Source organism: Protopterus annectens, chromosome 16.part0, assembly GCF_019279795.1.
Source record: "Protopterus annectens isolate FY-2018-M chromosome 16.part0, PAN1.0, whole genome shotgun sequence".
NCBI lineage: Eukaryota > Metazoa > Chordata > Ceratodontiformes > Protopteridae > Protopterus > Protopterus annectens.
The window spans coordinates 245,941,544-245,952,858 of NC_056750.1; the positions used below are offsets into that span (position 1 = coordinate 245,941,544).

At 41.8% G+C, this 11,315-nt stretch overlaps 1 protein-coding gene across 2 annotated transcripts in view; it reads right to left on the bottom strand.

Annotated features, from left to right (window-relative positions):
* RNF31 (ring finger protein 31) overlaps nucleotides 1-11,315 on the bottom strand; it is a 1,258,066-nt gene that overhangs the window by 1,206,113 nt on the left and 40,638 nt on the right. The gene's annotated exons all lie outside the window — the stretch shown is intronic.

Here is an 11,315-nt window from a genome sequence, read left to right on the forward strand (position 1 = left end):
GGTGTATGATTCAGCAGTCATGCACCTATTTTCCATTTGCATGGGTGTCGTGAAGTTAGCCACCTCTGTTTTTAGAAGCCCAAAATTGGCTCTGGAGAAGTTTTTTATGGTGGTTTCCTTTAGGTGGGGTGAGGGTGGGATGTGGATATCCATAGTGATTAGCTTGTGGTCAGATCTGACAGGGGAGGAGTTGACTACTGGTGTAGAGCAATGGTCACCCATGTTAGTAATGACCAGGTTAAGGTTGTTTCTACCCCTGGTGGGGGTAAGAATGAGTTGGTTCAGGCACTGGAATTAATAAATTCCAGAAAACATTGAGCAAGTGTGTTGGTACATGAGTAATTTTCCCAGTTAATGGAGGGGTAGTTAATGTCTCCCAGTATAAGGGTATTGGGTTGTACCCTAATATTTTCCAGTGTGTTTAGGAATGTAAAGTGGGAGTCTTGGGACATGGTGGGGGATCTATATCAGGCTACAACCTGGATTGCAGTTTTACCCAGTGTTATACCTCAAATATATATGATGTGTTACATTGGGCTACTAGTCTGGAGGTGTGCATATCCTTTATGAATATGGAGACACCATCACCTTTAGTGCTTAGGTCCAGATTTAGGGGCCAAAAGGTGTGGTAAGAATTATAGCGTGGTAGTGCTGGGATGCTGTCCGGAGCCTTGAACCAGGTCTCCGTCACTGCACAGATGTTGATGTTCTCCATTTAAGGAGTGCTTCGAGTGAGTGCATTTTGAGATTTAGACTTCTAGCATTGAGTAGCATAACCCTCAGATTTCATTTTCTTGTAGCTGTTATGGTGGTAATTTTGTCTTTAGGACATTGCCTAAAAAAGGCACTATAGAGGTGGCAAGAGCCTTGCCCAGTATCCGGAATCCCTGGGGTGACAGGTGCAGGCCATTTCTGGTGACGCATCGAGGTCTGTCGATCATGTCATCCCAGGCAGACAGATACTGGATCCCCTTAGAATGACACCAGAAACTTAGCCAATTGTTGAAGTCAATAATTTTCTGCTTATACTGTCGTATCATTCTGGGTGATGGTAGGATGCTACTCAGAGCTAGGGTCATACCTGCCTGGGCTACAAGATCAGAGAGCTCCTCTATGTCTCTTTTCATGTAATCCAGGGAGGTATGTCTCAGGTCATTCACACCAACATGGACAATGACAGAGTCATATTTGCACCTGTTGTGGAGTGACCTAAGTGCGTGCGTTATGTGGCGGATCCTGGTACCAGACAGTCAGCTGACTGTAACTTTCTCCTTATTCAACCTAATGAGTGGGACATCAGTGTGCCCTACTATTGAGTCACCTATAACTAGTGCATTGGGTAAGTTGTTTTGCCTCATCGGCTTTGGTTGAGTGGCACACTCTTTATGTGAGCTATGTGTCTCATGGTTTATGCTGGGATGTGATGGTTGCTTGTGTTTCTGCCTCAGAGGTCTCTGTTGTTTGGGCAGGTTTTATTGAGAGCCTCCGTGAAAGTGTGTGTTTTGTGTTACTATGTGAGGGTTGTGGTGGTGTATGATCTGGAGGGATAGGTGTTGAATATGGTATGGTGCAGGTGTTATCCTTCGACTCTTGACTGGGTAATCCAGTCTTGGCTGGAGAGTGCTTGGCTTCCAATTTGGCTATACATACATGTGTATCTCTCACAAGCCATAGTGTTGGGAGGTAAGAGGAGAAGGTTGTCTATGTATATGAGGAAGTTGCTACACTGCCTCAGGATGCCCAAGTTCAACAGGTTAACAAGAGAAAGCACAGAGAACTGACCTTTAGACATGCCTGGGTATGAGCTCAATATATTAAGTACTGAAGCCTTTTACAGGAAAAATGTCACAGTGTCTGAGTCTGTACAGAGCAGTACCAAACACTTGAGGGGAAACCAATACTTAGACCCTGAAAATTTAAGAATAAAGTATTTAGGCAGATATTCTGAAGTTAGGAAGAAATCAAGCAGTACTTACTGAAAACAAAGAAGTAGCTTGTCAAGAATGATGAAAAGAGGGGAGTTGCATGAATGGCTACTGCCTGGCTACTACTAATGCTGGTCTCAGCACAGCTTCACTCTGTTGAGATGTAATACTCCTTTGCTTCTTCTCTCACAAAAAGCAAAATGTTAGCACCAATCCCAAGAAGAGAAGCAGGCCACAGCCTGCTTGGTGATCCACAGTCTTGCCCCAGATGATGCAAGGGTCTGCAGGCTCATAGCATTTTTCTAGTAAATGCCTCAAATAGCAACCAAACCAATTAGGTATGTTAAGCACAGACACTCACTCTCCAACCAGTAAGAGTCAGGAATCAATGCACTCTGTGCCTACTCTCACCAGGATCTGAATATAAGCACAGATTCCAAGCTGTCACCCATAAAGCAGTTATTAAGCTTTCTGGTGATCAGCAGTCTCCAGGAAGTAATGTAACTGCACGCCTTCTCTCACCAGGAGAAAACAGAAGCACTAACCCCAAGATGACTACTGAGAGGCAGAATGTGGGCTCTCCAATAACTGGTGGTCTTGCAATAGATGCTTAAAGGTAGGATGAAAAAAAAAATGGTTTATCCTAAACACTGCAGTGTGCACTAGAGGAGTTAGATGTGAAAGTAGGTAACTTAAGTTTTACCTGTCTAAAAGTTAAGTTTTAGTAGAGTCACTATTTTTAAAACAGCAAAATAGATTGAAAGGGGGAGTTCACTTTTTTATTCTGGTACTATGGAATACAGTACACTGGCCAATAAATTTAAATAGCTGAAAGGGAATGACTTCACAAAATGATAATTTTGTGCTTACTCACACTAACCAGTAAAAGCAGAGAGGAAATGAGATATATGGTCAAATTAACATAAGGGGCAGGCACAGTAACCAGATGGGAAACATTTCTGTCTGACTCACAAGAGACAGAGCTGTGGTGGCTTTTCAAGTTTTAATATGAAGTTAAAAGCAGAATACAAGTAAAACACAGTGTAAAGAAAACAAATCACAGTATACAAAATAGAAAAAGGTAATAAAGTAATAGAGAATAAAAAGCAAACTAACCTTTCCCTCACAGCAAACTGTAGCAGAGTCTTTGAGTGAGCCTTTCCAGTAAAGTAAATTATCCAAAGTATAGTCATGGACTCATCTCTTTATGCCAAGGAGTTGGCCTAATCACCTGGTACTAGTTGCCATCCCCTCCTGCCATTCAATACCATATTTTTATCACTTTCATGCAGGTGTCCCTTCCTACTGTCCTCCTACTGCCGTATTCTACTTCTTGCTCTTCTTCGTCCTTTCTCTACCCACATTTTGAGATCTTTCACTACTACTTCCCCCAGCAACCTCTAACTTTAGTATAAGCAGCCTAATGCCCTCATCCATGGTGCAGAGGAATAAAGCCTTGATAACAACCCAAGCTCGGCTTGGAAGAACTGGGTGTAGAGGGACAACAGTAAGCAGCTAATGCCAGCTCTTCCATCTTGGGGGAGGGAGGGGTGGTCCTGGTCTGCTGTTCAGCCACTAGCATGTACAGGTTTGAAAATATGGGAAGACACAATCTGGGGAGCAGGGGTTTGGTTCTACCAAGTCAGTGACCTTTATTAGTTTGGGAGTGTAGGCAAACACATGCAAAGAAAGAGAAGGGTAGAACCTCACAGTGATACATACACCCACATCAGCATCACAAGGGCAGTTAGGACCAACAAAAATGCCCTTCTAGCCTGCATCTGTAGCTGCAGGTCAGAGCACACACCATTCCGTAAGTTGCCTATATGATGTCCTCACTAGTCAACTCTAGCCCCTGTGCTGCAGATACCAAGTAACATGGAATGAATAGGCGCAAGATCATTGGAAAGGAACCTCATGGTCAACAAACCAGAAGTAACCAAGATCCAGAAAAATGGTGAATGGACATCCTTCATGTGCCTTTCTTAATTTCAGCTTCAGTATCAAAGCACAGTTATCCCAATGTGTGTTGCCAGCCAAGGTTTAACAATGCCATTTACAAACAATTAGGATGAAGGCTATCCTTGCTAAATAACTTCTCATTCTCCCAGGCTCTACCACATTACTCATTATCCAACCCTTATCGCCTTGTTCCCCACCCCATCCCCTGAACTGGTATATACCGATGTTCCTCGGTATGGTCAGAGAACTATCATTCTCCCTGTCTCAATCTACTGATAATTACTATTAACTCCTTGGTCCTCTCCACTGTTTTCTTCTCTGCAGTCCTTTTCATTAGGTATTAGTTTCTGCATTGGAGTACTTACCTGACTCATCCTTTCTTCTCCAGTTACCAGCCTGCTATGTCCAGCAATTCAGTCCTGCACCACATTCTCAATATCGTCTAGGCTATGCCTACCTGCCTTATGCTTATATATCCACCTGATTCTGTATACTATTCCTCATTACTACTTTCCTGCAACTCATCTGCTTTAGTATCCCAATTTCTTCACTGCCCTCCCCCCTCCACTGCTCCTCTGGCTTTGACTCTGACTTCTCCCTCATTTAATCACCTCTACTTAACTCCAATCCACTACTTCTCCAGCCTGCATGCCTCCCTTTCTATCTACTTTCAATATGCATTATTAGATAACTGAAATGGTCCTTCAACTGTGACCCAGGCAGTAATGTCAAGACTGAAATCAATACAAAGGGACAATTCAGAACAGACACTCAAGTAACATGGGTGCATAGGACAGGACCTAAACTGACATGGTGAGAACAAGCAAACCACAAATACACAATAATTAGAAGTCAGAAATTAATCTGGATCCTACAGCAGAAAGACAGGGATCTTAGCCAGCAAGTCCTGTGTTGTCCACCAAACTTCTTCCTCCCCCACTACCCATTTCCTCCTCACCCTCAAGTGTCCTGGCTATCTCTTGCTTGGGTGTCTTGCTGTCCTACTTTTCCATACCTGTCCCACTCCTACCTTACCCCATTTTGCTATATTTGCTGTAAACGTCTTCTCCAGTCTCTCTAACCTGGGTTGATTAGACAATCAGCTTGTCCTCTCCAACTCCCAAATCCTTCCTTGCAGCTCCCAATCTCTTGTAATTTCCACAACTCCACCAGCCTCTAAGCTTTCTGAGTCACACTCTTAACCCATATCACAGTCACATCTCTTCTCAGCCCGCCATCATTTCCTTGTGCCATATCCTACTACTCTCCCTTCTTTTACTTAGCAGACTTATTCTGCAGTCTGTCTTCTCTTTACTGTCATGTGCTTGCTAAGTCTTTGACCTGGTCTCTTCTCTTATTTGCTCCTTCTGTACTCTCCTGTATGTCTTTCCAGCATTCTCTACCCACCTTCCAGTCATTAACATTCCCTCCATCAATAAGATTTTGTTTGAAATGACGTAGCCATCTAGATTTTTCAAACACCCTCTGAAACAGCCATTAGGTTGTCAAAGTGATATTATACCAATAACCCACGCCTGGGTGTGGATAATGCTGGATTTACCCACGGTTGGTGTGGTTTGGTCACGAGGGCGAAGCCCGAGTGGCCAAACAAAGCCAACAGTGGGTAAATCCAGCATTACCTACACCCAGGCATGGGTTATTGCTATTATACAATGACATTATTTAAGAAAAAAAATAATTACTTTTCTTAAATAATGGCATGTGTAATGCCTCCTTGCTGCACTTCCGCAGCCATCTGGTATTCTGCAGCAGTTCTGATGTATTGCGCATGCGTATGCCTACGCAGTACATCAGAGCTGTGGGCAAAAGCAACGGAGAAAGCAAGATCTCCGTTGCTTTTTACAAACTGTTTTGCTATGTTAAATGGGTTTAACATAGCGAGACAGCTTTAAAAAAAGCAACAGAGAATCTCCATTGCTTTTTTTAAAGCTGTCTCGCTATGTTAAACCCATTTAACATAGCGAGACAGTTTTGAAAAAAGCAACGGAGAAAGCAAGATCTCCGTTGCTTTTTTTCAAACTGTCTCGCTATGTTAATCTCATTTAACATAGCGAGACAGCTTTAAAAAAAAGCTACGGAGAATCTCCGTTGCTTTTTTTAAAGCTGTCTCGCTATGTTAAACTCGTTTAACATAGCGAGACAGTGTGAAGCAACGGAAATCTTGTGTTGTCCGTTGCTGTAAAAAAAAAGAGTTATAGTAATGGAAAAGGTCCGGGCGACCGGACCTTTTTCCATTATTATAACTCTGATTTACAACGTGCACGCTGACCAATCAGTGTGCACGTTTTTGAATATTAATGGGGAGTCATTGTATAATATGCAATTTAACCTAAGGATGCAAGCTAACTACAAGAAGACCAAAGCCATGTAGTTCAGTACTCAGAAAAGGCTTGGTCTGGTACACAGAAACTGAAACATTACTGGTTTTAATGAGACCACTCTGAACTGTGCACAAGCAAACAAGTATCTTGGAAGTTTGGTTATATCCACTTCTAACTTATATTTATCATGTGAAGCAATTCACTAGTGCAATATGCTCAGCATTTATCAAAAGGTTTCAAATACGCATTTAAAAGAAGCCAGAAAAACTTACGTAAAGTCGGTCCTTTTTTCTATCACAGTGTATGCTCTTGTCAGTGCAAAAACATAAGCAAAAAACTTACCAGAATGCAAGTGGCACAAAACAGACTGAAAAATTATTTCAAGAGCCAGTACAAGTCAGCTTCACTGCACCATTCGTAATGTTGCTGATAGGATAGCCACTTTTCTGACAGCAAAACTTTAAATAAGTACTGTGATTTTTGAATCAGCCTTTACCAATCAGGTCTGTTTGCAAGCTACCCAATCTCAAAATGCTGCCAGAACCTTAATGACCAAAACTTTAGCTTTGAGTAGCATTCTACCTTCACTAAGGATGATGCCACAATACAAATAAAAATATGACTGACTACAACAATTTGCTTAACTTTTGGTTTCAGTCCAAGGGCACCCAATATTTGTCGGCCTGGGAAGATATCATCAACAGTCCATGTTGTTATTATGGAGATGGTGTACACTGATACCCTGTATAGCCTCTTAACTAGCTGTATAGAATTGGGAGTACTAAACCAGATTAAACCCAGATCTTGCCAGAAAGACAAGTCACCCTGGTGGACCCCTTTTATAAACAGGCAATATAAAAAAATGAAAGAAATTTATGTCCAAAACTAAGTGGGAACAGGCTCAGCAGAAGAAAAAAATGCCTCATTAGTCTAAACAAACAAATCAGAGATGTGGTCAAGTCCTGAAAAGCAAAGTATGAAGCAAAAATAGCCTTCTTAGCCAAGGAAAATCACAAAGCATTTTTTAACTACATCGGAAATCTTAGAATACTCAGCTATGTTTACAGCTGGTTGTGGATGGCACCATCCATTCTCAACCAGAGGAAATAGCCAATCTGCTAGCTGACAGATATGGATCAAAATTCACCCCCCTGTCCCCACCGGTCATCCCCCCAAAATATACCTGCCACCATTCCTCAGCCTATTATCTGAAGACAGCAGGTCATCTCTGCATTCTCCAAGGCTAAAAACACGGCACCATTGGGTCCTGACAACATCCCAGGTTGCCTTTTAAATAGTTAAAACATGACCTGGAGGACCCACTCAGATCCCTATTTTACACAAAGCCTCCAGACAGGCTATGTTACGGCAGAATGGAGGACAGCAACAGTCAATCCTCTACACAAGTGGGGACCATCAACCAACCCAGGGGAATTATAGACCCATAAGCCTGACTAGCCTCATCTCTAAGGCCATGGAGAGAATCATCATGGACCTTATCTACATGGACATAGGTAATCTCCAGACTCTGGACACAACCCAGTTTGGATTCATTAAGGGCAGATCATGTCTGTTAAATCTGACTGATTTCTTCGAGAAGATTACCAAGGCTATGGATGAGGGAAACACTGAGCATACCACCTACCTTGACCTGGCCAAAGCAATGGACAAATCCCCACTCAGGTATTATACAGAAACTTTGTCAACTGGGCATAAACCTCTCTCTCACCAGTTGGGTCAGCAAACGGCTCACAGACAGGACACATACTGTCAAAGTGGGTGAATTCACCTCTAGCAAGAGGCCAGCCACCAACGGCATACCATGGGGTTCTGTACTAGTCCCTGTCCTGTTCGGTATTTAATTCTCAAAAGTCAAGGCAAACACAGATGGCCTTTGGCGGACTATGTTTGTGGATGACTGTAAACTGGGGGCAATTAGTGAATCCACGAACAATACTGATATACTGCAGAAAGGATTAACGCAAACAAATGGGTGCCAGAGCCATGGATTGAAACTAAATGTAAATAAATGCATAATTCTCTTTTGGAAAACAAATACCCCATCTAATTACAATATAGACAGCACCCCCTTAAGAGGAAACCCAGTGGTACGTGATCTATGTACTCAGGTTTACAGTAATCTGAACTCTGACAACCATGTGCCCACAATGGTGAAAAAGTCCATCTTTACAGCACAACTCATAATTAACAGCATAGCATCCAGATCAAACGACATAATCCAATTGTATGCAGCCCTAATCAGACCCATAATTGAGTACAAAACACACCTTTGCATGTACCTCACCAAACATCTGCGACAGTTGGAGCAAACCAAGAGATTTCTCACTAGGAAGATAAAGGTATAAAAAATAAGTCCTACACAGAAAGACTGAAGTCCCTATCACTGTATTCTCTCTCCTACGGACTACTAAGGGGCAATCTATGCCTGCCCTACAGGGCAGTCTCCAATCTAGCCTGATGGAAATGTTACCACATTCGTAAATCAAACTGCACGAGGGTCACTTGTTCCAGGGATCTTAGCCTAGCCTCCGACATAAATAAATCATGTTGGAGAGATAGATACATCTCTCAGAGACTGACCATTCTCTGAAACAAGCTTCCCATTCACGTGAAGCAAAGCCTTTCGCTGACCCTCTCCAAGCAAAACCTAGATCAATGGATGGGTAATCATAAATTTACTCCTGGGGTGGCGCCCATGTCCCTCATGGACAGAGGCAGTCGATATTAGATACCATAGCATAGGCTCACACCTCAGTGAACTTTGTTCACCTAGCTACTGAAAATTGGGGAACTCAAGTTAAATATGGCTAGACTTGTAAGGGCTCTTGGGCCATTAGCCTAGTAATCTCCTATAAACCATGATCAGAGTACCTAATGTAAATACTTCAGACATTCCATATCATTACATTGCATGCACCTCTACAGCCTTCTCTACCCAAGACTCTTAAACTTAGAACCTCTTCCTAATGCAAGAATTGCCAAAACTGTGTTTCTTTTCTGAAGATCTGAAAACATTTGTGCATACAGAAGCCCACTGCAAAGCTATCTGTCTTGTCAACTAGTCAAAGCCACCTATGTCTAGAGCTTCTTCCACTCAAGACAGTCTGAAGTCACTTCAGCAATCATGATATATAACAGTATTATGGCAATCACTTATAGAGCTTTTGTGTACTGTATGCAAGCCTAATACTGTTGATTCACTGTTATGTGACCTCGTTGAGCTTGGTTACTTTTTTGTACTCTTTATTCCAGCAGCTAGGGTATAACTAAAAAAGGGGCTCGTCTGATCCAGCTCACTTCCTTGTAAATTAAATAAATAAATATACTCCCTGAGCCTGTCCTAAACCAGCTACCTCCCCCAATTGGTAGTCCCTATATTCTGTAATAATGCCTTGCACAAGCCTATACTTTGTGGGGTACCCTACAATGCTATGTGCTCTTTTCTGAATGCACAGTACTAATTTTAGCTTGTCCTACACAGTTTTTCTGATCCTAACACTTTCAGATCTATGTGCAGTTTGTTTCTGATCTTACCCAAGCTCTGAATGTAACTATGCTGTCAAGACGCTGTTCATCTCCAATCTTACCAGACCTCTGTGTGGTACTGATGCTGTCCAGATTTGGTTTTATTTCTTATCCTAAGCAAGCTGTTGTTTCTGCTCCTATTCCTGTAGTTCCCACCATTCTATTCCCTTACTGAATCTCATCATTGGCTGTAGGAACTGCCAGTTAACTCATTCACTCCAATGGAGCTCAGGAAGTTTGCACTGTAACTTCCAATGGGCGGAGCCTAAGCCTTTTCACAGAATCAAATTATGTCCTCACATTTTAAACAAATGTTCATATCTCTGGAACCATAAAGATTATTCAAGAAGTATAAATGGCAAACTCTTCAGTACAAATTATTTTTATAGTGGTAGTATGCTTTAGCATCTAGGTCTTAAACTGGATTTTATAAAACACAGTAAAAACACTATTACATTTGTAATATTTTGTAAACAACTTAAAAATATCTCAGCAACCACTCAAATTACACACATACTATCAGCAGCATGTTATTCATCTTGCTGAGAGTTTTCATATGAGGCTAAGGAGTTCTGTCGGTGTTACTTGGTTGTTGAGATATTTAGAAAAATGTGAAAATTATGTCTATAGAAATTAATATCATAAAAACAACAGTTAATATATCAATTTACCTGCACTAGACAGAGGTCAAATATTAATGCACTTAAGTTTGCTATTATGTAAGTTTTAAGATGAAATCTTTTAAAATCTTGTACACAGCATGGTTTTGGAATTACTGATGCAAATATGAACAAGCAATATTTGATGCCTAGAGACATCAGTGGGAGTTAATTGCAGATGCACCTGGAGGCATCACTCGGATGTAATGAGTTAACAAACAGCTTTAGCTTAAGAAAGGTTAACCTCTTCTGCTGTTTACTCCTACAGCTCACCCATCAAAAGGACCCCTGCTCCTACCTACAGCATTAAAAAGAAAAAAAATCTGACTTAGACTTGTAACTCAGTTTAAGCCAAATCCCTTTCCTCCATTTAATGTAAAAAATTACTCCCTGCTACACAAAAGGGATGGTGCTACTATGGCAATTCAAAAAATCCAAGCAACTCAGATGCAGATGTGACACCCTGTGTCCTCATTCTAACAGCCATAATCTTTCTGCATTTCTCTGACTGTCATCAAAGATGTATGTCTGACAACTCCCATCCTACATACGTTCCACCTTGTGCATTCCCTTGAAAACCACTTGCATTGCAGAGACCAAACAGACCCCAGGGAACCACAGCAAATACTGACTAAACTTTGTAAATCTTTCTCTTCCCCCAACAGTGACTTTCATGCTTGGGCTATGCAAAACTCCTCCCTTCCCCACACACACTGTCCTTCCATACACAAAAAAGCCTGTATCCTTGCCTTTTCTTGGCAAACACCTACTAATGACATTAATGCACAGAAAAGCACATTCCCATGCCTCCATTTAGCAAACCTTCCTCTCCTCCACTACTGGCTTCTGATAGTGCCAAGCACTTGAGCTTTCCAACATGA